Source organism: Acipenser ruthenus, chromosome 50 (genome assembly GCF_902713425.1).
Source record: "Acipenser ruthenus chromosome 50, fAciRut3.2 maternal haplotype, whole genome shotgun sequence".
Lineage (NCBI taxonomy): Eukaryota > Metazoa > Chordata > Actinopteri > Acipenseriformes > Acipenseridae > Acipenser > Acipenser ruthenus.
The window spans coordinates 4721621-4747900 of NC_081238.1; the positions used below are offsets into that span (position 1 = coordinate 4721621).

At 40.1% G+C, this 26280-nt stretch overlaps 13 non-coding genes across 13 annotated transcripts; all 13 read left to right on the forward strand.

Annotated features, from left to right (window-relative positions):
* The first annotated feature begins 27 nt into the window (after positions 1 to 27).
* Positions 28 to 99, forward strand: trnag-ucc (transfer RNA glycine (anticodon UCC)). The gene has a single exon. It is a non-coding gene; the product is annotated as a tRNA-Gly (tRNA).
* A 2367-nt stretch (positions 100 to 2466) lies between these two features.
* On the forward strand, positions 2467 to 2539 carry trnag-ucc (transfer RNA glycine (anticodon UCC)). Its single transcript has one exon. It is a non-coding gene; the product is annotated as a tRNA-Gly (tRNA).
* A 2363-nt stretch (positions 2540 to 4902) lies between these two features.
* trnag-ucc (transfer RNA glycine (anticodon UCC)) lies at positions 4903 to 4974 on the forward strand. The gene has a single exon. It is a non-coding gene; the product is annotated as a tRNA-Gly (tRNA).
* A 2359-nt stretch (positions 4975 to 7333) lies between these two features.
* Positions 7334 to 7405, forward strand: trnag-ucc (transfer RNA glycine (anticodon UCC)). Its single transcript has one exon. It is a non-coding gene; the product is annotated as a tRNA-Gly (tRNA).
* Positions 7406 to 9754: 2349 nt separating this feature from the next.
* Positions 9755 to 9826, forward strand: trnag-ucc (transfer RNA glycine (anticodon UCC)). Its single transcript has one exon. It is a non-coding gene; the product is annotated as a tRNA-Gly (tRNA).
* A 2359-nt stretch (positions 9827 to 12185) lies between these two features.
* On the forward strand, positions 12186 to 12257 carry trnag-ucc (transfer RNA glycine (anticodon UCC)). The gene has a single exon. It is a non-coding gene; the product is annotated as a tRNA-Gly (tRNA).
* A 2349-nt stretch (positions 12258 to 14606) lies between these two features.
* Positions 14607 to 14678, forward strand: trnag-ucc (transfer RNA glycine (anticodon UCC)). Its single transcript has one exon. It is a non-coding gene; the product is annotated as a tRNA-Gly (tRNA).
* Positions 14679 to 17027: 2349 nt separating this feature from the next.
* trnag-ucc (transfer RNA glycine (anticodon UCC)) lies at positions 17028 to 17099 on the forward strand. Its single transcript has one exon. It is a non-coding gene; the product is annotated as a tRNA-Gly (tRNA).
* Positions 17100 to 19448: 2349 nt separating this feature from the next.
* Positions 19449 to 19520, forward strand: trnag-ucc (transfer RNA glycine (anticodon UCC)). Its single transcript has one exon. It is a non-coding gene; the product is annotated as a tRNA-Gly (tRNA).
* A 1976-nt stretch (positions 19521 to 21496) lies between these two features.
* On the forward strand, positions 21497 to 21568 carry trnah-gug (transfer RNA histidin (anticodon GUG)). Its single transcript has one exon. It is a non-coding gene; the product is annotated as a tRNA-His (tRNA).
* A 310-nt stretch (positions 21569 to 21878) lies between these two features.
* Positions 21879 to 21950, forward strand: trnag-ucc (transfer RNA glycine (anticodon UCC)). Its single transcript has one exon. It is a non-coding gene; the product is annotated as a tRNA-Gly (tRNA).
* A 1976-nt stretch (positions 21951 to 23926) lies between these two features.
* On the forward strand, positions 23927 to 23998 carry trnah-gug (transfer RNA histidin (anticodon GUG)). The gene has a single exon. It is a non-coding gene; the product is annotated as a tRNA-His (tRNA).
* Positions 23999 to 24308: 310 nt separating this feature from the next.
* trnag-ucc (transfer RNA glycine (anticodon UCC)) lies at positions 24309 to 24380 on the forward strand. The gene has a single exon. It is a non-coding gene; the product is annotated as a tRNA-Gly (tRNA).
* Positions 24381 to 26280: the final 1900 nt, after the last annotated feature.

The following is a 26280-nucleotide window of genomic DNA, read 5'->3' on the forward strand; positions in this document are numbered from 1 at the left end:
TCATTGAAGGTGATTTTGAGAACGGAGGCGTTGGTGGTATAGTGGTGAGCATAGCTGCCTTCCAAGCAGTTGACCCGGGTTCGATTCCCGGCCAACGCAAGTCTTTTTTGAACTTTTTCATTTAACATTGGAATAAAGCGTAATACATTCCCCAAACTAATTTGCCTTACTGGTTAATAGTCTTAAAAGCATAACTTTGAAAGTATCACTGTGAGTTATAATGATCTGTGAGGGTGATATTAGTCACTACATTAAGCCCCATCAAACGAATGTGTTCATTGGAATCATGCATTGATAATGCGTTGTCGGGAAAACTGCAAATATGTATGGAAGCGTGAGTTGAATGATTAATCACATTCTAAGGATTGATATGGTCCTGTTTGTTCGTCCTGCCACATAACAATGGCGTTGCAGTTACATGCGCTGCAAAATCAAATATTTAAAATTAAACAACCATCTGATAAAACTTACTGCAGCCGGATTGTTTTAGACACACATGAGCGCATGAAAAACATCAAACATATGTTACCAAAATAGTCATTGCTGTATGATGTACAGCAACTGTGAAATGAATGGTTTTATAATCTGTTATGTGAGACTTCTGTTGAATTTTTAAGCATTTGATTCCCTGTGTACACAAAGATGGCAGTCCTGATTTAACGAGTGGGCAAGCAGAGCTCTCGGTGACTGATTTGTCAGTCTTTTTCAGTCACGTGATTGAGCGCCTTCCCGGCAATGCATCGTAATTAGGAAAAGAGTAATGCAAGATATTGAACACGGACACATCCGTGATTTGAACCCCTGGAACTCGCGCACCCGAAGCAAGAATCATACCCCTAGATTAAACAGCCAAATGCTGGCGGCGATTTGGTTCCACGAGCTTCCACGAGCTTCCAAAGAAGCGTAGACCTAGATGCTCTGTATTGAGGAATTTGTGTCACCTTGCTGTGTGCCTGTTAGGGGCAGTCTGATTTGCTTTACCTGGCGGCTAGCATTTCTATGGGCATCGAGAGGTGGGTCGCTATAAATGAGGAAACTTGTTAAGATAGGATTTAGTTTCGATATGCATACATACACATAAAAAATAAACAAAACAAAACTGTGTTTCGTTGTTTTGCAAAGGGATGCACTGCAATTTGTTATATTTTATTTTATTCTTGCGAGCACGCAGCTGTTTTATATATTCATTTTAAATAGATTGGGGGAAATGGTACTGTGTACTTTACAAATGTAATCTAGATTGTAACGAGACCATTCAAGTGCTGACGTTGTTGTCTACTTTGTATGTACCAACAAAAAGAACAGATTTGCTGAACTGGTTAATTAACCTTACTATAAAAAACTGATAGATCCAAGTATTTTATATAAACTGCAATACTATAATATGTGGTAACTAGTTGAATTAACTTCACTATAAGAAACTGCTAGATTAAGAGTTTGTTTAATTGTATCATCTCTATATGTATCTACTAGACAATTGTTAGATGGTGAAGTGAAAGTGGAATTGTCATATTGTTTACATTGTTGTTAATGTGCTTGAGATTTTGAAAACAATTATTAATTAAAACTTGTAAAGATTATTTTTGGAGTATGATTGCTTGATTTCTCCCTGGATAAAAGAGTTTGTGCGGGAACCAACCACTCGAGGTCCTTGTCCTCAATAAACACACGGTGGCGTAGTGAAATAACATAAATTTCGCTATCTGTATATAAAGACCTGCTACACTTCAATACTACTGCCGCTACTCGGACACCACACAACGGAATCATTGTAAACACACCCGCCATAGCACAGGCTGCCGACCAGCCATACCGCCGCCGTCACGAGAGCCTCCCGTTCCCTTACATCCTGCTTCCTATTCCGCTCCCCCTTGTCTTTAAAACCAGCCTTTGAAATGAGCCAGGTAAAGGGAATCATCCTCTGATTGGCGCAGGGAAAGAAACGAAAGATTCTAAAAATGAAAGTAGCCTAATTAAAACAATAAAACAAAAACACATAGCAGCGACCTGCGGCAATTGTCCTGCCGTGTGTGTAGCACGGAGTGCCCAGCTGACAAAACAAACACGAGCTTCTCGGTAGTTCGCCGGGATCGTATAGTGGTTAGTACTTTTCGTTGTGGGCCGCAACAACCCCGGTTCGAATCCGGGTCACGGTAGGTGCAATCCTCACACGGCAGAGAAGCTTGTTCTTTTTTTTCACACGCCATCTTCATGGCATGCACCTTTTTGAAAGAAAATAGAATACAATAATTGCTTCATCGTGTTAGTACAGGGCATGATGCACACCAGCCTGCTGTGTATGAAATAATAATTACAGAAATAATCAATCTATAAACACCATAAAAATCTCCCACAAACACCAGTCGCTGTATTAACGCTTATCGAGTAGAGGCAAGACGGGACCTGTCCCAGCAGCCAACGTTACAGTGGCTTAATTCAATCTTTGAAGGTGATTTTGAGAACGGAGGCGTTGTGGTATAGTGGTGAGCATAGCTGCCTTCCAAGCAGTTGACCCGGGTTCGATTCCCGGCCAACGCAAGTCTTTTTTGAACTTTTTCATTTAACATTGGAATAAAGCGTAATACATTCCCCAACTAATTTGCCTTACTGGTTAATAGTCTTAAAAGCATAACTTTGAAAGTATCACTGTGAGTTATAATGATCTGTGAGGTGATATTAGTCACTACATTAAGCCCCATCAAACGAATGTGTTCATTTGGAATCATGCATTGATAATGCGTTTGTCGGAAAACTGCAAATATGTATGGAAGCGTGAGTTGAATGATTAATCACATTCTAAGGATTGATATGGTCCTGTTGTTCGTCCTGCCACATAACAATGGCGTTGCAGTTACATGCGCTGCAAAATCAAATATTTAAAATTAAACAACCATCTGATAAAACTTACTGCAGCCGGATTGTTTTAGACACACATGAGCGCATGAAAAACATCAAACATATGTTACCAAAATAGTCATTGCTGTATGATGTACAGCAACTGTTGAAATGAATGGTTTTATAATCTGTTATGTGAGACTTCTGTTGAATTTTTAAGCATTTGATTCCCTGTGTACACAAAGATGGCAGTCCTGATTTAACGAGTGGGCAAGCAGAGCTCTCGGTGACTGATTTGTCAGTCTTTTTCAGTCCACGTGATTGAGCGCCTTCCCGGCAATGCATCGTAATTAGAAAAGAGTAATGCCAGATATTGAACACGGACACATCCGTGATTTGAACCCTGGAACGCGCGCACCCGAAGCAAGAATCATACCCCTAGATTAAACAGCCAAATGCTGGCGGCGATTTGGTTCCCACGAGCTTCCACGAGCTTCCAAAGAAGCGTAGACCTAGATGCTCTGTATTGAGGAATTTGTGTCACCTTGCTGTGTGCCTGTTAGGGGCAGTCTGATTTGCTTTACCTGGCGGCTAGCATTTCTATGGGCATCGAGAGGTGGTCGCTATAAATGAGGAAACTTGTTAAGATAGGATTTAGTTTCGATATGCATACATACACATAAAAAATAAACAAAACAAAACTGTGTTTCGTTTGTTTTGCAAAGGGATGCACTGCAATTTGTTATATTTTATTTTATTCTTGCGAGCACGCAGCTGTTTTATATATTCATTTTAAATAGATTGGGGGAAATTGGTACTGTGTACTTTACAAATGTAATCTAGATTGTAACGAGACCATTCAAGTGCTGACGTTGTTGTCTACTTTGTATGTACCAACAAGAAGAACAGATTTGCTGAACTGGTTAATTAACCTTACTATAAGAAACTGATAGATCCAAGTATTTTATATAAACTGCAATACTATAATATGTGGTAACTAGTTGAATTAACTTCACTATAAGAAACTGCTAGATTAAGAGTTTGTTTAATTGTATCATCTCTATATGTATCTACTAGACAATTGTTAGATGGTGAAGTGAAAGTGGAATTGTCATATTGTTTACATTGTTGTTAATGTGCTTGAGATTTTGAAAACAATTATTAATTAAAACTTGTAAAGATTATTTTTGGAGTATGATTGCTTGATTTCTCCTGGATAAAAGAGGTTTGTGCGGGAACCAACCACTCGAGGTCCTTGTCTCAATAAACACACGGTGGCGTAGTGAAAATAACATAAATTTCGCTATCTGTATATAAAGACCTGCTACACTTCAATACTACTGCCGCTACTCACGGACACCACACACGGAATCATTGTAAACACACCGCCATAGCACAGGCTGCCGACCAGCCATACCGCCGCCGTCACGAGAGCCTCCGTTCCTTACATCCTGCTTCCTATTCCGCTCCCCTTGTCTTTAAAACCAGCCTTTGAAATGAGCCAGGTAAAGGGGAATCATCCTCTGATTGGCGCAGGGAAAGAAACGAAAAGATTCTAAAAATGAAAGTAGCCTAATTAAAACAATAAAACAAAACACATAGCAGCGACCTGCGGCAATTGTCCTGCCGTGTGTGTAGCACGGAGTGCCCAGCTGACAAAACAAACACGAGCTTCTCGGTAGTTCGCCGTGATCGTATAGTGGTTAGTACTTTTCGTTGTGGCCGCAACAACCCCGGTTCGAATCCGGGTCACGGCAGGTGCAATCCTCACACGGCAGAGAAGCTTGTTCTTTTTTTTCACACGCCATCTTCATGGCATGCACCTTTTTGAAAGAAAATAGAATACAATAATTGCTTCATCGTGTTAGTACAGGCATGATGCACACCAGCCTGCTGTGTATGAAATAATAATTACAGAAATAATCAATCTATAAACACCATAAAAATCTCCCACAAACACCAGTCGCTGTATTAACGCTTATCGAGTAGAGGCAAGACGGGACCTGTCCCAGCAGCCAACGTTACAGTGGCTTAATTCAATCTTTGAAGGTGATTTTGAGAACGGAGGCGTTGGTGGTATAGTGGTGAGCATAGCTGCCTTCCAAGCAGTTGACCCGGGTTCGATTCCCGGCCAACGCAAGTCTTTTTTGAACTTTTTCATTTAACATTGGAATAAAGCGTAATACATTCCCCAACTAATTTGCCTTACTGGTTAATAGTCTTAAAAGCATAACTTTGAAAGTATCACTGTGAGTTATAATGATCTGTGAGGTGATATTAGTCACTACATTAAGCCCCATCAAACGAATGTGTTCATTTGGAATCATGCATTGATAATGCGTTGTCGGGAAAACTGCAAATATGTATGGAAGCGTGAGTTGAATGATTAATCACATTCTAAGGATTGATATGGTCCTGTTGTTCGTCCTGCCACATAACAATGGCGTTGCAGTTACATGCGCTGCAAAATCAAATATTTAAAATTAAACAACCATCTGATAAAACTTACTGCAGCCGGATTGTTTTAGACACACATGAGCGCATGAAAAACATCAAACATATGTTACCAAAATAGTCATTGCTGTATGATGTACAGCAACTGTGAAATGAATGGTTTTATAATCTGTTATGTGAGACTTCTGTTGAATTTTTAAGCATTTGATTCCCTGTGTACACAAAGATGGCAGTCCTGATTTAACGAGTGGGCAAGCAGAGCTCTCGGTGACTGATTTGTCAGTCTTTTTCAGTCACGTGATTGAGCGCCTTCCCGGCAATGCATCGTAATTAGAAAAGAGTAATGCAAGATATTGAACACGGACACATCCGTGATTTGAACCCTGGAACTCGCGCACCCGAAGCAAGAATCATACCCCTAGATTAAACAGCCAAATGCTGGCGGCGATTTGGTTCCACGAGCTTCCACGAGCTTCCAAAGAAGCGTAGACCTAGATGCTCTGTATTGAGGAATTTGTGTCACCTTGCTGTGTGCCTGTTAGGGGCAGTCTGATTTGCTTTACCTGGCGGCTAGCATTTCTATGGGCATCGAGAGGTGGTCGCTATAAATGAGGAAACTTGTTAAGATAGGATTTAGTTTCGATATGCATACATACACATAAAAAATAAACAAAACAAAACTGTGTTTCGTTGTTTTGCAAAGGGATGCACTGCAATTTGTTATATTTTATTTTATTCTTGCGAGCACGCAGCTGTTTTATATATTCATTTTAAATAGATTGGGGGAAATTGGTACTGTGTACTTTACAAATGTAATCTAGATTGTAACGAGACCATTCAAGTGCTGACGTTGTTGTCTACTTTGTATGTACCACAAAAAGAACAGATTTGCTGAACTGGTTAATTAACCTTACTATAAAAAACTGATAGATCCAAGTATTTTATATAAACTGCAATACTATAATATGTGGTAACTAGTTGAATTAACTTCACTATAAGAAACTGCTAGATTAAGAGTTTGTTTAATTGTATCATCTCTATATGTATCTACTAGACAATTGTTAGATGGTGAAGTGAAAGTGGAATTGTCATATTGTTTACATTGTTGTTAATGTGCTTGAGATTTTGAAAACAATTATTAATTAAAACTTGTAAAGATTATTTTTGGAGTATGATTGCTTGATTTCTCCTGGATAAAAGAGTTTGTGCGGGAACCAACCACTCGAGGTCCTTGTCCTCAATAAACACACGGTGGCGTAGTGAAAATAACATAAATTTCGCTATCTGTATATAAAGACCTGCTACACTTCAATACTACTGCCGCTACTCGGACACCACACACGGAATCATTGTAAACACACCGCCATAGCACAGGCTGCCGACCAGCCATACCGCCGCCGTCACGAGAGCCTCCCGTTCCCTTACATCCTGCTTCCTATTCCGCTCCCCCTTGTCTTTAAAACCAGCCTTTGAAATGAGCCAGGTAAAGGGGAATCATCCTCTGATTGGCGCAGGGAAAGAAACGAAAGATTCTAAAAATGAAAGTAGCCTAATTAAAACAATAAAACAAAACACATAGCAGCGACCTGCGGCAATTGTCCTGCCGTGTGTGTAGCACGGAGTGCCCAGCTGACAAAACAAACACGAGCTTCTCGGTAGTTCGCCGTGATCGTATAGTGGTTAGTACTTTTCGTTGTGGCCGCAACAACCCCGGTTCGAATCCGGGTCACGGTAGGTGCAATCCTCACACGGCAGAGAAGCTTGTTCTTTTTTTTCACACGCCATCTTCATGGCATGCACCTTTTTGAAAGAAAATAGAATACAATAATTGCTTCATCGTGTTAGTACAGGCATGATGCACACCAGCCTGCTGTGTATGAAATAATAATTACAGAAATAATCAATCTATAAACACCATAAAAATCTCCCACAAACACCAGTCGCTGTATTAACGCTTATCGAGTAGAGGCAAGACGGGACCTGTCCCAGCAGCCAACGTTACAGTGGCTTAATTCAATCTTTGAAGGTGATTTTGAGAACGGAGGCGTTGGTGGTATAGTGGTGAGCATAGCTGCCTTCCAAGCAGTTGACCCGGGTTCGATTCCCGGCCAACGCAAGTCTTTTTTGAACTTTTTCATTTAACATTGGAATAAAGCGTAATACATTCCCCAACTAATTTGCCTTACTGGTTAATAGTCTTAAAAGCATAACTTTGAAAGTATCACTGTGAGTTATAATGATCTGTGAGGTGATATTAGTCACTACATTAAGCCCCATCAAACGAATGTGTTCATTTGGAATCATGCATTGATAATGCGTTGTCGGGAAAACTGCAAATATGTATGGAAGCGTGAGTTGAATGATTAATCACATTCTAAGGATTGATATGGTCCTGTTGTTCGTCCTGCCACATAACAATGGCGTTGCAGTTACATGCGCTGCAAAATCAAATATTTAAAATTAAACAACCATCTGATAAAACTTACTGCAGCCGGATTGTTTTAGACACACATGAGCGCATGAAAAACATCAAACATATGTTACCAAAATAGTCATTGCTGTATGATGTACAGCAACTGTGAAATGAATGGTTTTATAATCTGTTATGTGAGACTTCTGTTGAATTTTTAAGCATTTGATTCCCTGTGTACACAAAGATGGCAGTCCTGATTTAACGAGTGGGCAAGCAGAGCTCTCGGTGACTGATTTTTCAGTCTTTTTCAGTCACGTGATTGAGCGCCTTCCCGGCAATGCATCGTAATTAGAAAAGAGTAATGCAAGATATTGAACACGGACACATCCGGGATTTGAACCCGGGAACTCGCGCACCCGAAGCAAGAATCATACCCCTAGATTAAACAGCCAAATGCTGGCGGCGATTTGGTTCCACGAGCTTCCAAAGAAGCGTAGACCTAGATGCTCTGTATTGAGGAATTTGTGTCACCTTGCTGTGTGCCTGTTAGGGGCAGTCTGATTTGCTTTACCTGGCGGCTAGCATTTCTATGGGCATCGAGAGGTGGTCGCTATAAATGAGGAAACTTGTTAAGATAGGATTTAGTTTCGATATGCATACATACACATAAAAAATAAACAAAACAAAACTGTGTTTCGTTGTTTTGCAAAGGGATGCACTGCAATTTGTTATATTTTATTTTATTCTTGCGAGCACGCAGCTGTTTTATATATTCATTTTAAATAGATTGGGGGAAATTGGTACTGTGTACTTTACAAATGTAATCTAGATTGTAACGAGACCATTCAAGTGCTGACGTTGTTGTCTACTTTGTATGTACCACAAAAAGAACAGATTTGCTGAACTGGTTAATTAACCTTACTATAAAAAACTGATAGATCCAAGTATTTTATATAAACTGCAATACTATAATATGTGGTAACTAGTTGAATTAACTTCACTATAAGAAACTGCTAGATTAAGAGTTTGTTTAATTGTATCATCTCTATATGTATCTACTAGACAATTGTTAGATGGTGAAGTGAAAGTGGAATTGTCATATTGTTTACATTGTTGTTAATGTGCTTGAGATTTTGAAAACAATTATTAATTAAAACTTGTAAAGATTATTTTTGGAGTATGATTGCTTGATTTCTCCTGGATAAAAGAGTTTGTGCGGGAACCAACCACTCGAGGTCCTTGTCCTCAATAAACACACGGTGGCGTAGTGAAAATAACATAAATTTCGCTATCTGTATATAAAGACCTGCTACACTTCAATACTACTGCCGCTACTCGGACACCACACACGGAATCATTGTAAACACACCGCCATAGCACAGGCTGCCGACCAGCCATACCGCCGCCGTCACGAGAGCCTCCCGTTCCCTTACATCCTGCTTCCTATTCCGCTCCCCCTTGTCTTTAAAACCAGCCTTTGAAATGAGCCAGGTAAAGGGGAATCATCCTCTGATTGGCGCAGGGAAAGAAACGAAAGATTCTAAAAATGAAAGTAGCCTAATTAAAACAATAAAACAAAACACATAGCAGCGACCTGCGGCAATTGTCCTGCCGTGTGTGTAGCACGGAGTGCCCAGCTGACAAAACAAACACGAGCTTCTCGGTAGTTCGCCGTGATCGTATAGTGGTTAGTACTTTTCGTTGTGGCCGCAACAACCCCGGTTCGAATCCGGGTCACGGTAGGTGCAATCCTCACACGGCAGAGAAGCTTGTTCTTTTTTTTCACACGCCATCTTCATGGCATGCACCTTTTTGAAAGAAAATAGAATACAATAATTGCTTCATCGTGTTAGTACAGGCATGATGCACACCAGCCTGCTGTGTATGAAATAATAATTACAGAAATAATCAATCTATAAACACCATAAAAATCTCCCACAAACACCAGTCGCTGTATTAACGCTTATCGAGTAGAGGCAAGACGGGACCTGTCCCAGCAGCCAACGTTACAGTGGCTTAATTCAATCTTTGAAGGTGATTTTGAGAACGGAGGCGTTGGTGGTATAGTGGTGAGCATAGCTGCCTTCCAAGCAGTTGACCCGGGTTCGATTCCCGGCCAACGCAAGTCTTTTTTGAACTTTTTCATTTAACATTGGAATAAAGCGTAATACATTCCCCAACTAATTTGCCTTACTGGTTAATAGTCTTAAAAGCATAACTTTGAAAGTATCACTGTGAGTTATAATGATCTGTGAGGTGATATTAGTCACTACATTAAGCCCCATCAAACGAATGTGTTCATTTGGAATCATGCATTGATAATGCGTTGTCGGGAAAACTGCAAATATGTATGGAAGCGTGAGTTGAATGATTAATCACATTCTAAGGATTGATATGGTCCTGTTGTTCGTCCTGCCACATAACAATGGCGTTGCAGTTACATGCGCTGCAAAATCAAATATTTAAAATTAAACAACCATCTGATAAAACTTACTGCAGCCGGATTGTTTTAGACACACATGAGCGCATGAAAAACATCAAACATATGTTACCAAAATAGTCATTGCTGTATGATGTACAGCAACTGTGAAATGAATGGTTTTATAATCTGTTATGTGAGACTTCTGTTGAATTTTTAAGCATTTGATTCCCTGTGTACACAAAGATGGCAGTCCTGATTTAACGAGTGGGCAAGCAGAGCTCTCGGTGACTGATTTGTCAGTCTTTTTCAGTCACGTGATTGAGCGCCTTCCCGGCAATGCATCGTAATTAGAAAAGAGTAATGCAAGATATTGAACACGGACACATCCGTGATTTGAACCCTGGAACTCGCGCACCCGAAGCAAGAATCATACCCCTAGATTAAACAGCCAAATGCTGGCGGCGATTTGGTTCCACGAGCTTCCACGAGCTTCCAAAGAAGCGTAGACCTAGATGCTCTGTATTGAGGAATTTGTGTCACCTTGCTGTGTGCCTGTTAGGGGCAGTCTGATTTGCTTTACCTGGCGGCTAGCATTTCTATGGGCATCGAGAGGTGGTCGCTATAAATGAGGAAACTTGTTAAGATAGGATTTAGTTTCGATATGCATACATACACATAAAAAATAAACAAAACAAAACTGTGTTTCGTTGTTTTGCAAAGGGATGCACTGCAATTTGTTATATTTTATTTTATTCTTGCGAGCACGCAGCTGTTTTATATATTCATTTTAAATAGATTGGGGGAAATTGGTACTGTGTACTTTACAAATGTAATCTAGATTGTAACGAGACCATTCAAGTGCTGACGTTGTTGTCTACTTTGTATGTACCACAAAAAGAACAGATTTGCTGAACTGGTTAATTAACCTTACTATAAAAAACTGATAGATCCAAGTATTTTATATAAACTGCAATACTATAATATGTGGTAACTAGTTGAATTAACTTCACTATAAGAAACTGCTAGATTAAGAGTTTGTTTAATTGTATCATCTCTATATGTATCTACTAGACAATTGTTAGATGGTGAAGTGAAAGTGGAATTGTCATATTGTTTACATTGTTGTTAATGTGCTTGAGATTTTGAAAACAATTATTAATTAAAACTTGTAAAGATTATTTTTGGAGTATGATTGCTTGATTTCTCCTGGATAAAAGAGTTTGTGCGGGAACCAACCACTCGAGGTCCTTGTCCTCAATAAACACACGGTGGCGTAGTGAAAATAACATAAATTTCGCTATCTGTATATAAAGACCTGCTACACTTCAATACTACTGCCGCTACTCGGACACCACACACGGAATCATTGTAAACACACCGCCATAGCACAGGCTGCCGACCAGCCATACCGCCGCCGTCACGAGAGCCTCCCGTTCCCTTACATCCTGCTTCCTATTCCGCTCCCCCTTGTCTTTAAAACCAGCCTTTGAAATGAGCCAGGTAAAGGGGAATCATCCTCTGATTGGCGCAGGGAAAGAAACGAAAGATTCTAAAAATGAAAGTAGCCTAATTAAAACAATAAAACAAAACACATAGCAGCGACCTGCGGCAATTGTCCTGCCGTGTGTGTAGCACGGAGTGCCCAGCTGACAAAACAAACACGAGCTTCTCGGTAGTTCGCCGTGATCGTATAGTGGTTAGTACTTTTCGTTGTGGCCGCAACAACCCCGGTTCGAATCCGGGTCACGGTAGGTGCAATCCTCACACGGCAGAGAAGCTTGTTCTTTTTTTTCACACGCCATCTTCATGGCATGCACCTTTTTGAAAGAAAATAGAATACAATAATTGCTTCATCGTGTTAGTACAGGCATGATGCACACCAGCCTGCTGTGTATGAAATAATAATTACAGAAATAATCAATCTATAAACACCATAAAAATCTCCCACAAACACCAGTCGCTGTATTAACGCTTATCGAGTAGAGGCAAGACGGGACCTGTCCCAGCAGCCAACGTTACAGTGGCTTAATTCAATCTTTGAAGGTGATTTTGAGAACGGAGGCGTTGGTGGTATAGTGGTGAGCATAGCTGCCTTCCAAGCAGTTGACCCGGGTTCGATTCCCGGCCAACGCAAGTCTTTTTTGAACTTTTTCATTTAACATTGGAATAAAGCGTAATACATTCCCCAACTAATTTGCCTTACTGGTTAATAGTCTTAAAAGCATAACTTTGAAAGTATCACTGTGAGTTATAATGATCTGTGAGGTGATATTAGTCACTACATTAAGCCCCATCAAACGAATGTGTTCATTTGGAATCATGCATTGATAATGCGTTGTCGGGAAAACTGCAAATATGTATGGAAGCGTGAGTTGAATGATTAATCACATTCTAAGGATTGATATGGTCCTGTTGTTCGTCCTGCCACATAACAATGGCGTTGCAGTTACATGCGCTGCAAAATCAAATATTTAAAATTAAACAACCATCTGATAAAACTTACTGCAGCCGGATTGTTTTAGACACACATGAGCGCATGAAAAACATCAAACATATGTTACCAAAATAGTCATTGCTGTATGATGTACAGCAACTGTGAAATGAATGGTTTTATAATCTGTTATGTGAGACTTCTGTTGAATTTTTAAGCATTTGATTCCCTGTGTACACAAAGATGGCAGTCCTGATTTAACGAGTGGGCAAGCAGAGCTCTCGGTGACTGATTTTTCAGTCTTTTTCAGTCACGTGATTGAGCGCCTTCCCGGCAATGCATCGTAATTAGAAAAGAGTAATGCAAGATATTGAACACGGACACATCCGGGATTTGAACCCGGGAACTCGCGCACCCGAAGCAAGAATCATACCCCTAGATTAAACAGCCAAATGCTGGCGGCGATTTGGTTCCACGAGCTTCCAAAGAAGCGTAGACCTAGATGCTCTGTATTGAGGAATTTGTGTCACCTTGCTGTGTGCCTGTTAGGGGCAGTCTGATTTGCTTTACCTGGCGGCTAGCATTTCTATGGGCATCGAGAGGTGGTCGCTATAAATGAGGAAACTTGTTAAGATAGGATTTAGTTTCGATATGCATACATACACATAAAAAATAAACAAAACAAAACTGTGTTTCGTTGTTTTGCAAAGGGATGCACTGCAATTTGTTATATTTTATTTTATTCTTGCGAGCACGCAGCTGTTTTATATATTCATTTTAAATAGATTGGGGGAAATTGGTACTGTGTACTTTACAAATGTAATCTAGATTGTAACGAGACCATTCAAGTGCTGACGTTGTTGTCTACTTTGTATGTACCACAAAAAGAACAGATTTGCTGAACTGGTTAATTAACCTTACTATAAAAAACTGATAGATCCAAGTATTTTATATAAACTGCAATACTATAATATGTGGTAACTAGTTGAATTAACTTCACTATAAGAAACTGCTAGATTAAGAGTTTGTTTAATTGTATCATCTCTATATGTATCTACTAGACAATTGTTAGATGGTGAAGTGAAAGTGGAATTGTCATATTGTTTACATTGTTGTTAATGTGCTTGAGATTTTGAAAACAATTATTAATTAAAACTTGTAAAGATTATTTTTGGAGTATGATTGCTTGATTTCTCCTGGATAAAAGAGTTTGTGCGGGAACCAACCACTCGAGGTCCTTGTCCTCAATAAACACACGGTGGCGTAGTGAAAATAACATAAATTTCGCTATCTGTATATAAAGACCTGCTACACTTCAATACTACTGCCGCTACTCGGACACCACACACGGAATCATTGTAAACACACCGCCATAGCACAGGCTGCCGACCAGCCATACCGCCGCCGTCACGAGAGCCTCCCGTTCCCTTACATCCTGCTTCCTATTCCGCTCCCCCTTGTCTTTAAAACCAGCCTTTGAAATGAGCCAGGTAAAGGGGAATCATCCTCTGATTGGCGCAGGGAAAGAAACGAAAGATTCTAAAAATGAAAGTAGCCTAATTAAAACAATAAAACAAAACACATAGCAGCGACCTGCGGCAATTGTCCTGCCGTGTGTGTAGCACGGAGTGCCCAGCTGACAAAACAAACACGAGCTTCTCGGTAGTTCGCCGTGATCGTATAGTGGTTAGTACTTTTCGTTGTGGCCGCAACAACCCCGGTTCGAATCCGGGTCACGGTAGGTGCAATCCTCACACGGCAGAGAAGCTTGTTCTTTTTTTTCACACGCCATCTTCATGGCATGCACCTTTTTGAAAGAAAATAGAATACAATAATTGCTTCATCGTGTTAGTACAGGCATGATGCACACCAGCCTGCTGTGTATGAAATAATAATTACAGAAATAATCAATCTATAAACACCATAAAAATCTCCCACAAACACCAGTCGCTGTATTAACGCTTATCGAGTAGAGGCAAGACGGGACCTGTCCCAGCAGCCAACGTTACAGTGGCTTAATTCAATCTTTGAAGGTGATTTTGAGAACGGAGGCGTTGGTGGTATAGTGGTGAGCATAGCTGCCTTCCAAGCAGTTGACCCGGGTTCGATTCCCGGCCAACGCAAGTCTTTTTTGAACTTTTTCATTTAACATTGGAATAAAGCGTAATACATTCCCCAACTAATTTGCCTTACTGGTTAATAGTCTTAAAAGCATAACTTTGAAAGTATCACTGTGAGTTATAATGATCTGTGAGGTGATATTAGTCACTACATTAAGCCCCATCAAACGAATGTGTTCATTTGGAATCATGCATTGATAATGCGTTGTCGGGAAAACTGCAAATATGTATGGAAGCGTGAGTTGAATGATTAATCACATTCTAAGGATTGATATGGTCCTGTTGTTCGTCCTGCCACATAACAATGGCGTTGCAGTTACATGCGCTGCAAAATCAAATATTTAAAATTAAACAACCATCTGATAAAACTTACTGCAGCCGGATTGTTTTAGACACACATGAGCGCATGAAAAACATCAAACATATGTTACCAAAATAGTCATTGCTGTATGATGTACAGCAACTGTGAAATGAATGGTTTTATAATCTGTTATGTGAGACTTCTGTTGAATTTTTAAGCATTTGATTCCCTGTGTACACAAAGATGGCAGTCCTGATTTAACGAGTGGGCAAGCAGAGCTCTCGGTGACTGATTTTTCAGTCTTTTTCAGTCACGTGATTGAGCGCCTTCCCGGCAATGCATCGTAATTAGAAAAGAGTAATGCAAGATATTGAACACGGACACATCCGGGATTTGAACCCGGGAACTCGCGCACCCGAAGCAAGAATCATACCCCTAGATTAAACAGCCAAATGCTGGCGGCGATTTGGTTCCACGAGCTTCCAAAGAAGCGTAGACCTAGATGCTCTGTATTGAGGAATTTGTGTCACCTTGCTGTGTGCCTGTTAGGGGCAGTCTGATTTGCTTTACCTGGCGGCTAGCATTTCTATGGGCATCGAGAGGTGGTCGCTATAAATGAGGAAACTTGTTAAGATAGGATTTAGTTTCGATATGCATACATACACATAAAAAATAAACAAAACAAAACTGTGTTTCGTTGTTTTGCAAAGGGATGCACTGCAATTTGTTATATTTTATTTTATTCTTGCGAGCACGCAGCTGTTTTATATATTCATTTTAAATAGATTGGGGGAAATTGGTACTGTGTACTTTACAAATGTAATCTAGATTGTAACGAGACCATTCAAGTGCTGACGTTGTTGTCTACTTTGTATGTACCACAAAAAGAACAGATTTGCTGAACTGGTTAATTAACCTTACTATAAAAAACTGATAGATCCAAGTATTTTATATAAACTGCAATACTATAATATGTGGTAACTAGTTGAATTAACTTCACTATAAGAAACTGCTAGATTAAGAGTTTGTTTAATTGTATCATCTCTATATGTATCTACTAGACAATTGTTAGATGGTGAAGTGAAAGTGGAATTGTCATATTGTTTACATTGTTGTTAATGTGCTTGAGATTTTGAAAACAATTATTAATTAAAACTTGTAAAGATTATTTTTGGAGTATGATTGCTTGATTTCTCCTGGATAAAAGAGTTTGTGCGGGAACCAACCACTCGAGGTCCTTGTCCTCAATAAACACACGGTGGCGTAGTGAAAATAACATAAATTTCGCTATCTGTATATAAAGACCTGCTACACTTCAATACTACTGCCGCTACTCGGACACCACACACGGAATCATTGTAAACACACCGCCATAGCACAGGCTGCCGACCAGCCATACCGCCGCCGTCACGAGAGCCTCCCGTTCCCTTACATCCTGCTTCCTATTCCGCTCCCCCTTGTCTTTAAAACCAGCCTTTGAAATGAGCCAGGTAAAGGGGAATCATCCTCTGATTGGCGCAGGGAAAGAAACGAAAGATTCTAAAAATGAAAGTAGCCTAATTAAAACAATAAAACAAAACACATAGCAGCGACCTGCGGCAATTGTCCTGCCGTGTGTGTAGCACGGAGTGCCCAGCTGACAAAACAAACACGAGCTTCTCGGTAGTTCGCCGTGATCGTATAGTGGTTAGTACTTTTCGTTGTGGCCGCAACAACCCCGGTTCGAATCCGGGTCACGGTAGGTGCAATCCTCACACGGCAGAGAAGCTTGTTCTTTTTTTTCACACGCCATCTTCATGGCATGCACCTTTTTGAAAGAAAATAGAATACAATAATTGCTTCATCGTGTTAGTACAGGCATGATGCACACCAGCCTGCTGTGTATGAAATAATAATTACAGAAATAATCAATCTATAAACACCATAAAAATCTCCCACAAACACCAGTCGCTGTATTAACGCTTATCGAGTAGAGGCAAGACGGGACCTGTCCCAGCAGCCAACGTTACAGTGGCTTAATTCAATCTTTGAAGGTGATTTTGAGAACGGAGGCGTTGGTGGTATAGTGGTGAGCATAGCTGCCTTCCAAGCAGTTGACCCGGGTTCGATTCCCGGCCAACGCAAGTCTTTTTTGAACTTTTTCATTTAACATTGGAATAAAGCGTAATACATTCCCCAACTAATTTGCCTTACTGGTTAATAGTCTTAAAAGCATAACTTTGAAAGTATCACTGTGAGTTATAATGATCTGTGAGGTGATATTAGTCACTACATTAAGCCCCATCAAACGAATGTGTTCATTTGGAATCATGCATTGATAATGCGTTGTCGGGAAAACTGCAAATATGTATGGAAGCGTGAGTTGAATGATTAATCACATTCTAAGGATTGATATGGTCCTGTTGTTCGTCCTGCCACATAACAATGGCGTTGCAGTTACATGCGCTGCAAAATCAAATATTTAAAATTAAACAACCATCTGATAAAACTTACTGCAGCCGGATTGTTTTAGACACACATGGGCGCATGAAAAAAATCAAACATATGTTACCAAAATAGTCATTGCTGTATGATGTACAGCAACTGTGAAATGAATGGTTTTATAATCTGTTATGTGAGACTTCTGTTGAATTTTTAAGCATTTGATTCCCTGTGTACACAAAGATGGCAGTCCTGATTTAACGAGTGGGCAAGCAGAGCTCTCGGTGACTGATTTGTCAGTCTTTTTCAGTCACGTGATTGAGCGCCTTCCCGGCAATGCATCGTAATTAGAAAAGAGTAATGCAAGATATTGAACACGGACACATCCGGGATTTGAACCCGGGAACTCGCGCACCCGAAGCAAGAATCATACCCCTAGATTAAACAGCCAAATGCTAGCGGCGATTTGGTTCCACGAGCTTCCAAAGAAGCGTAGACCTAGATGCTCTGTATTGAGGAATTAGTGTCACCTTGCTGTGTGCCTGTTAGGGGCAGTCTGATTTGCTTTACCTGGCGGCTAGCATTTCTATGGGCATCGAGAGGTGGTCGCTATAAATGAGGAAACTTGTTAAGATAGGATTTAGTTTCGATATGCATACATACACATAAAAAATAAACAAAACAAAACTGTGTTTCGTTGTTTTGCAAAGGGATGCACTGCAATTTGTTATATTTTATTTTATTCTTGCGAGCACGCAGCTGTTTTATATATTCATTTTAAATAGATTGGGGGAAATTGGTACTGTGTACTTTACAAATGTAATCTAGATTGTAACGAGACCATTCAAGTGCTGACGTTGTTGTCTACTTTGTATGTACCACAAAAAGAACAGATTTGCTGAACTGGTTAATTAACCTTACTATAAAAAACTGATAGATCCAAGTATTTTATATAAACTGCAATACTATAATATGTGGTAACTAGTTGAATTAACTTCACTATAAGAAACTGCTAGATTAAGAGTTTGTTTAATTGTATCATCTCTATATGTATCTACTAGACAATTGTTAGATGGTGAAGTGAAAGTGGAATTGTCATATTGTTTACATTGTTGTTAATGTGCTTGAGATTTTGAAAACAATTATTAATTAAAACTTGTAAAGATTATTTTTGGAGTATGATTGCTTGATTTCTCCTGGATAAAAGAGTTTGTGCGGGAACCAACCACTCGAGGTCCTTGTCCTCAATAAACACACGGTGGCGTAGTGAAAATAACATAAATTTCGCTATCTGTATATAAAGACCTGCTACACTTCAATACTACTGCCGCTACTCGGACACCACACACGGAATCATTGTAAACACACCGCCATAGCACAGGCTGCCGACCAGCCATACCGCCGCCGTCACGAGAGCCTCCCGTTCCCTTACATCCTGCTTCCTATTCCGCTCCCCCTTGTCTTTAAAACCAGCCTTTGAAATGAGCCAGGTAAAGGGGAATCATCCTCTGATTGGCGCAGGGAAAGAAACGAAAGATTCTAAAAATGAAAGTAGCCTAATTAAAACAATAAAACAAAACACATAGCAGCGACCTGCGGCAATTGTCCTGCCGTGTGTGTAGCACGGAGTGCCCAGCTGACAAAACAAACACGAACTTCTCGGTAGTTCGCCGTGATCGTATAGTGGTTAGTACTTTTCGTTGTGGCCGCAACAACCCCGGTTCGAATCCGGGTCACGGCAGGTGCAATCCTCACACGGCAGAGAAGCTTGTTCTTTTTTTTCACACGCCATCTTCATGGCATGCACCTTTTTGAAAGAAAATAGAATACAATAATTGCTTCATCGTGTTAGTACAGGCATGATGCACACCAGCCTGCTGTGTATGAAATAATAATTACAGAAATAATCAATCTATAAACACCATAAAAATCTCCCACAAACACCAGTCGCTGTATTAACGCTTATCGAGTAGAGGCAAGACGGGACCTGTCCCAGCAGCCAACGTTACAGTGGCTTAATTCAATCTTTGAAGGTGATTTTGAGAACGGAGGCGTTGGTGGTATAGTGGTGAGCATAGCTGCCTTCCAAGCAGTTGACCCGGGTTCGATTCCCGGCCAACGCAAGTCTTTTTTGAACTTTTTCATTTAACATTGGAATAAAGCGTAATACATTCCCCAACTAATTTGCCTTACTGGTTAATAGTCTTAAAAGCATAACTTTGAAAGTATCACTGTGAGTTATAATGATCTGTGAGGTGATATTAGTCACTACATTAAGCCCCATCAAACGAATGTGTTCATTTGGAATCATGCATTGATAATGCGTTGTCGGGAAAACTGCAAATATGTATGGAAGCGTGAGTTGAATGATTAATCACATTCTAAGGATTGATATGGTCCTGTTGTTCGTCCTGCCACATAACAATGGCGTTGCAGTTACATGCGCTGCAAAATCAAATATTTAAAATTAAACAACCATCTGATAAAACTTACTGCAGCCGGATTGTTTTAGACACACATGAGCGCATGAAAAACATCAAACATATGTTACCAAAATAGTCATTGCTGTATGATGTACAGCAACTGTGAAATGAATGGTTTTATAATCTGTTATGTGAGACTTCTGTTGAATTTTTAAGCATTTGATTCCCTGTGTACACAAAGATGGCAGTCCTGATTTAACGAGTGGGCAAGCAGAGCTCTCGGTGACTGATTTGTCAGTCTTTTTCAGTCACGTGATTGAGCGCCTTCCCGGCAATGCATCGTAATTAGAAAAGAGTAATGCAAGATATTGAACACGGACACATCCGTGATTTGAACCCTGGAACTCGCGCACCCGAAGCAAGAATCATACCCCTAGATTAAACAGCCAAATGCTGGCGGCGATTTGGTTCCACGAGCTTCCACGAGCTTCCAAAGAAGCGTAGACCTAGATGCTCTGATTGAGGAATTTGTGTCACCTTGCTGTGTGCCTGTTAGGGGCAGTCTGATTTGCTTTACCTGGCGGCTAGCATTTCTATGGGCATCGAGAGGTGGTCGCTATAAATGAGGAAACTTGTTAAGATAGGATTTAGTTTCGATATGCATACATACACATAAAAAATAAACAAAACAAAACTGTGTTTCGTTGTTTTGCAAAGGGATGCACTGCAATTTGTTATATTTTATTTTATTCTTGCGAGCACGCAGCTGTTTTATATATTCATTTTAAATAGATTGGGGGAAATTGGTACTGTGTACTTTACAAATGTAATCTAGATTGTAACGAGACCATTCAAGTGCTGACGTTGTTGTCTACTTTGTATGTACCACAAAAAGAACAGATTTGCTGAACTGGTTAATTAACCTTACTATAAAAAACTGATAGATCCAAGTATTTTATATAAACTGCAATACTATAATATGTGGTAACTAGTTGAATTAACTTCACTATAAGAAACTGCTAGATTAAGAGTTTGTTTAATTGTATCATCTCTATATGTATCTACTAGACAATTGTTAGATGGTGAAGTGAAAGTGGAATTGTCATATTGTTTACATTGTTGTTAATGTGCTTGAGATTTTGAAAACAATTATTAATTAAAACTTGTAAAGATTATTTTTGGAGTATGATTGCTTGATTTCTCCTGGATAAAAGAGTTTGTGCGGGAACCAACCACTCGAGGTCCTTGTCCTCAATAAACACACGGTGGCGTAGTGAAAATAACATAAATTTCGCTATCTGTATATAAAGACCTGCTACACTTCAATACTACTGCCGCTACTCGGACACCACACACGGAATCATTGTAAACACACCGCCATAGCACAGGCTGCCGACCAGCCATACCGCCGCCGTCACGAGAGCCTCCCGTTCCCTTACATCCTGCTTCCTATTCCGCTCCCCCTTGTCTTTAAAACCAGCCTTTGAAATGAGCCAGGTAAAGGGGAATCATCCTCTGATTGGCGCAGGGAAAGAAACGAAAGATTCTAAAAATGAAAGTAGCCTAATTAAAACAATAAAACAAAACACATAGCAGCGACCTGCTGCAATTGTTCTGCCGTGTGTGTAGCACGGAGTGCCCAGCTGACAAAACAAACACGAGCTTCTCGGTAGTTCGCCGTGATCGTATAGTGGTTAGTACTTTGCGTTGTGGCCGCAACAACCCCGGTTCGAATCCGGGTCACGGCAGGTGCAATCCTCACACGGCAGAGAAGCTTGTTCTTTTTTTTCACACGCCATCTTCATGGCATGCACCTTTTTGAAAGAAAATAGAATACAATAATTGCTTCATCGTGTTAGTACAGGCATGATGCACACCAGCCTGCTGTGTATGAAATAATAATTACAGAAATAATCAATCTATAAACACCATAAAAATCTCCCACAAACACCAGTCGCTGTATTAACGCTTATCGAGTAGAGGCAAGACGGGACCTGTCCCAGCAGCCAACGTTACAGTGGCTTAATTCAATCTTTGAAGGTGATTTTGAGAACGGAGGCGTTGGTGGTATAGTGGTGAGCATAGCTGCCTTCCAAGCAGTTGACCCGGGTTCGATTCCCGGCCAACGCAAGTCTTTTTTGAACTTTTTCATTTAACATTGGAATAAAGCGTAATACATTCCCCAACTAATTTGCCTTACTGGTTAATAGTCTTAAAAGCATAACTTTGAAAGTATCACTGTGAGTTATAATGATCTGTGAGGTGATATTAGTCACTACATTAAGCCCCATCAAACGAATGTGTTCATTTGGAATCATGCATTGATAATGCGTTGTCGGGAAAACTGCAAATATGTATGGAAGCGTGAGTTGAATGATTAATCACATTCTAAGGATTGATATGGTCCTGTTGTTCGTCCTGCCACATAACAATGGCGTTGCAGTTACATGCGCTGCAAAATCAAATATTTAAAATTAAACAACCATCTGATAAAACTTACTGCAGCCGGATTGTTTTAGACACACATGAGCGCATGAAAAACATCAAACATATGTTACCAAAATAGTCATTGCTGTATGATGTACAGCAACTGTGAAATGAATGGTTTTATAATCTGTTATGTGAGACTTCTGTTGAATTTTTAAGCATTTGATTCCCTGTGTACACAAAGATGGCAGTCCTGATTTAACGAGTGGGCAAGCAGAGCTCTCGGTGACTGATTTTTCAGTCTTTTTCAGTCACGTGATTGAGCGCCTTCCCGGCAATGCATCGTAATTAGAAAAGAGTAATGCAAGATATTGAACACGGACACATCCGTGATTTGAACCCTGGAACTCGCGCACCCGAAGCAAGAATCATACCCCTAGATTAAACAGCCAAATGCTGGCGGCGATTTGGTTCCACGAGCTTCCACGAGCTTCCAAAGAAGCGTAGACCTAGATGCTCTGTATTGAGGAATTTGTGTCACCTTGCTGTGTGCCTGTTAGGGGCAGTCTGATTTGCTTTACCTGGCGGCTAGCATTTCTATGGGCATCGAGAGGTGGTCGCTATAAATGAGGAAACTTGTTAAGATAGGATTTAGTTTCGATATGCATACATACACATAAAAAATAAACAAAACAAAACTGTGTTTCGTTGTTTTGCAAAGGGATGCACTGCAATTTGTTATATTTTATTTTATTCTTGCGAGCACGCAGCTGTTTTATATATTCATTTTAAATAGATTGGGGGAAATTGGTACTGTGTACTTTACAAATGTAATCTAGATTGTAACGAGACCATTCAAGTGCTGACGTTGTTGTCTACTTTGTATGTACCACAAAAAGAACAGATTTGCTGAACTGGTTAATTAACCTTACTATAAAAAACTGATAGATCCAAGTATTTTATATAAACTGCAATACTATAATATGTGGTAACTAGTTGAATTAACTTCACTATAAGAAACTGCTAGATTAAGAGTTTGTTTAATTGTATCATCTCTATATGTATCTACTAGACAATTGTTAGATGGTGAAGTGAAAGTGGAATTGTCATATTGTTTACATTGTTGTTAATGTGCTTGAGATTTTGAAAACAATTATTAATTAAAACTTGTAAAGATTATTTTTGGAGTATGATTGCTTGATTCTCCTGGATAAAACAGTTTGTGCGGGAACCAACCACTCGAGGTCCTTGTCCTCAATAAACACACGGTGGCGTAGTGAAAATAACATAAATTTCGCTATCTGTATATAAAGACCTGCTACACTTCAATACTACTGCCGCTACTCGGACACCACACACGGAATCATTGTAAACACACCGCCATAGCACAGGCTGCCGACCAGCCATACCGCCGCCGTCACGAGAGCCTCCCGTTCCCTTACATCCTGCTTCCTATTCCGCTCCCCCTTGTCTTTAAAACCAGCCTTTGAAATGAGCCAGGTAAAGGGGAATCATCCTCTGATTGGCGCAGGGAAAGAAACGAAAGATTCTAAAAATGAAAGTAGCCTAATTAAAACAATAAAACAAAACACATAGCAGCGACCTGCTGCAATTGTTCTGCCGTGTGTGTAGCACGGAGTGCCCAGCTGACAAAACAAACACGAGCTTCTCGGTAGTTCGCCGTGATCGTATAGTGGTTAGTACTTTGCGTTGTGGCCGCAACAACCCCGGTTCGAATCCGGGTCACGGCAGGTGCAATCCTCACACGGCAGAGAAGCTTGTTCTTTTTTTTCACACGCCATCTTCATGGCATGCACCTTTTTGAAAGAAAATAGAATACAATAATTGCTTCATCGTGTTAGTACAGGCATGATGCACACCAGCCTGCTGTGTATGAAATAATAATTACAGAAATAATCAATCTATAAACACCATAAAAATCTCCCACAAACACCAGTCGCTGTATTAACGCTTATCGAGTAGAGGCAAGACGGGACCTGTCCCAGCAGCCAACGTTACAGTGGCTTAATTCAATCTTTGAAGGTGATTTTGAGAACGGAGGCGTTGGTGGTATAGTGGTGAGCATAGCTGCCTTCCAAGCAGTTGACCCGGGTTCGATTCCCGGCCAACGCAAGTCTTTTTTGAACTTTTTCATTTAACATTGGAATAAAGCGTAATACATTCCCCAACTAATTTGCCTTACTGGTTAATAGTCTTAAAAGCATAACTTTGAAAGTATCACTGTGAGTTATAATGATCTGTGAGGTGATATTAGTCACTACATTAAGCCCCATCAAACGAATGTGTTCATTTGGAATCATGCATTGATAATGCGTTGTCGGGAAAACTGCAAATATGTATGGAAGCGTGAGTTGAATGATTAATCACATTCTAAGGATTGATATGGTCCTGTTGTTCGTCCTGCCACATAACAATGGCGTTGCAGTTACATGCGCTGCAAAATCAAATATTTAAAATTAAACAACCATCTGATAAAACTTACTGCAGCCGGATTGTTTTAGACACACATGGGCGCATGAAAAAAATCAAACATATGTTACCAAAATAGTCATTGCTGTATGATGTACAGCAACTGTGAAATGAATGGTTTTATAATCTGTTATGTGAGACTTCTGTTGAATTTTTAAGCATTTGATTCCCTGTGTACACAAAGATGGCAGTCCTGATTTAACGAGTGGGCAAGCAGAGCTCTCGGTGACTGATTTGTCAGTCTTTTTCAGTCACGTGATTGAGCGCCTTCCCGGCAATGCATCGTAATTAGAAAAGAGTAATGCAAGATATTGAACACGGACACATCCGGGATTTGAACCCGGGAACTCGCGCACCCGAAGCAAGAATCATACCCCTAGATTAAACAGCCAAATGCTAGCGGCGATTTGGTTCCACGAGCTTCCAAAGAAGCGTAGACCTAGATGCTCTGTATTGAGGAATTAGTGTCACCTTGCTGTGTGCCTGTTAGGGGCAGTCTGATTTGCTTTACCTGGCGGCTAGCATTTCTATGGGCATCGAGAGGTGGTCGCTATAAATGAGGAAACTTGTTAAGATAGGATTTAGTTTCGATATGCATACATACACATAAAAAATAAACAAAACAAAACTGTGTTTCGTTGTTTTGCAAAGGGATGCACTGCAATTTGTTATATTTTATTTTATTCTTGCGAGCACGCAGCTGTTTTATATATTCATTTTAAATAGATTGGGGGAAATTGGTACTGTGTACTTTACAAATGTAATCTAGATTGTAACGAGACCATTCAAGTGCTGACGTTGTTGTCTACTTTGTATGTACCACAAGAAGAACAGATTTGCTGAACTGGTTAATTAACCTTACTATAAGAAACTGATAGATCCAAGTATTTTATATAAACTGCAGTACTATAATATGTGGTAACTAGTTGAATTAACTTCACTATAAGAAACTGCTAGATTAAGAGTTTGTTTAATTGTATCATCTCTATATGTATCTACTAGACAATTGTTAGATGGTGAAGTGAAAGTGGAATTGTCATATTGTTTACATTGTTGTTAATGTGCTTGAGATTTTGAAAACAATTATTAATTAAAACTTGTAAAGATTATTTTTGGAGTATGATTGCTTGATTTCTCCTGGATAAAAGAGTTTGTGCGGGAACCAACCACTCGAGGTCCTTGTCCTCAATAAACACACGGTGGCGTAGTGAAAATAACATAAATTTCGCTATCTGTATATAAAGACCTGCTACACTTCAATACTACTGCCGCTACTCGGACACCACACACGGAATCATTGTAAACACACCGCCATAGCACAGGCTGCCGACCAGCCATACCGCCGCCGTCACGAGAGCCTCCCGTTCCCTTACATCCTGCTTCCTATTCCGCTCCCCCTTGTCTTTAAAACCAGCCTTTGAAATGAGCCAGGTAAAGGGGAATCATCCTCTGATTGGCGCAGGGAAAGAAACGAAAAATTCTAAAAATGAAAGTAGCCTAATTAAAACAATAAAACAAAACACATAGCAGCGACCTGCGGCAA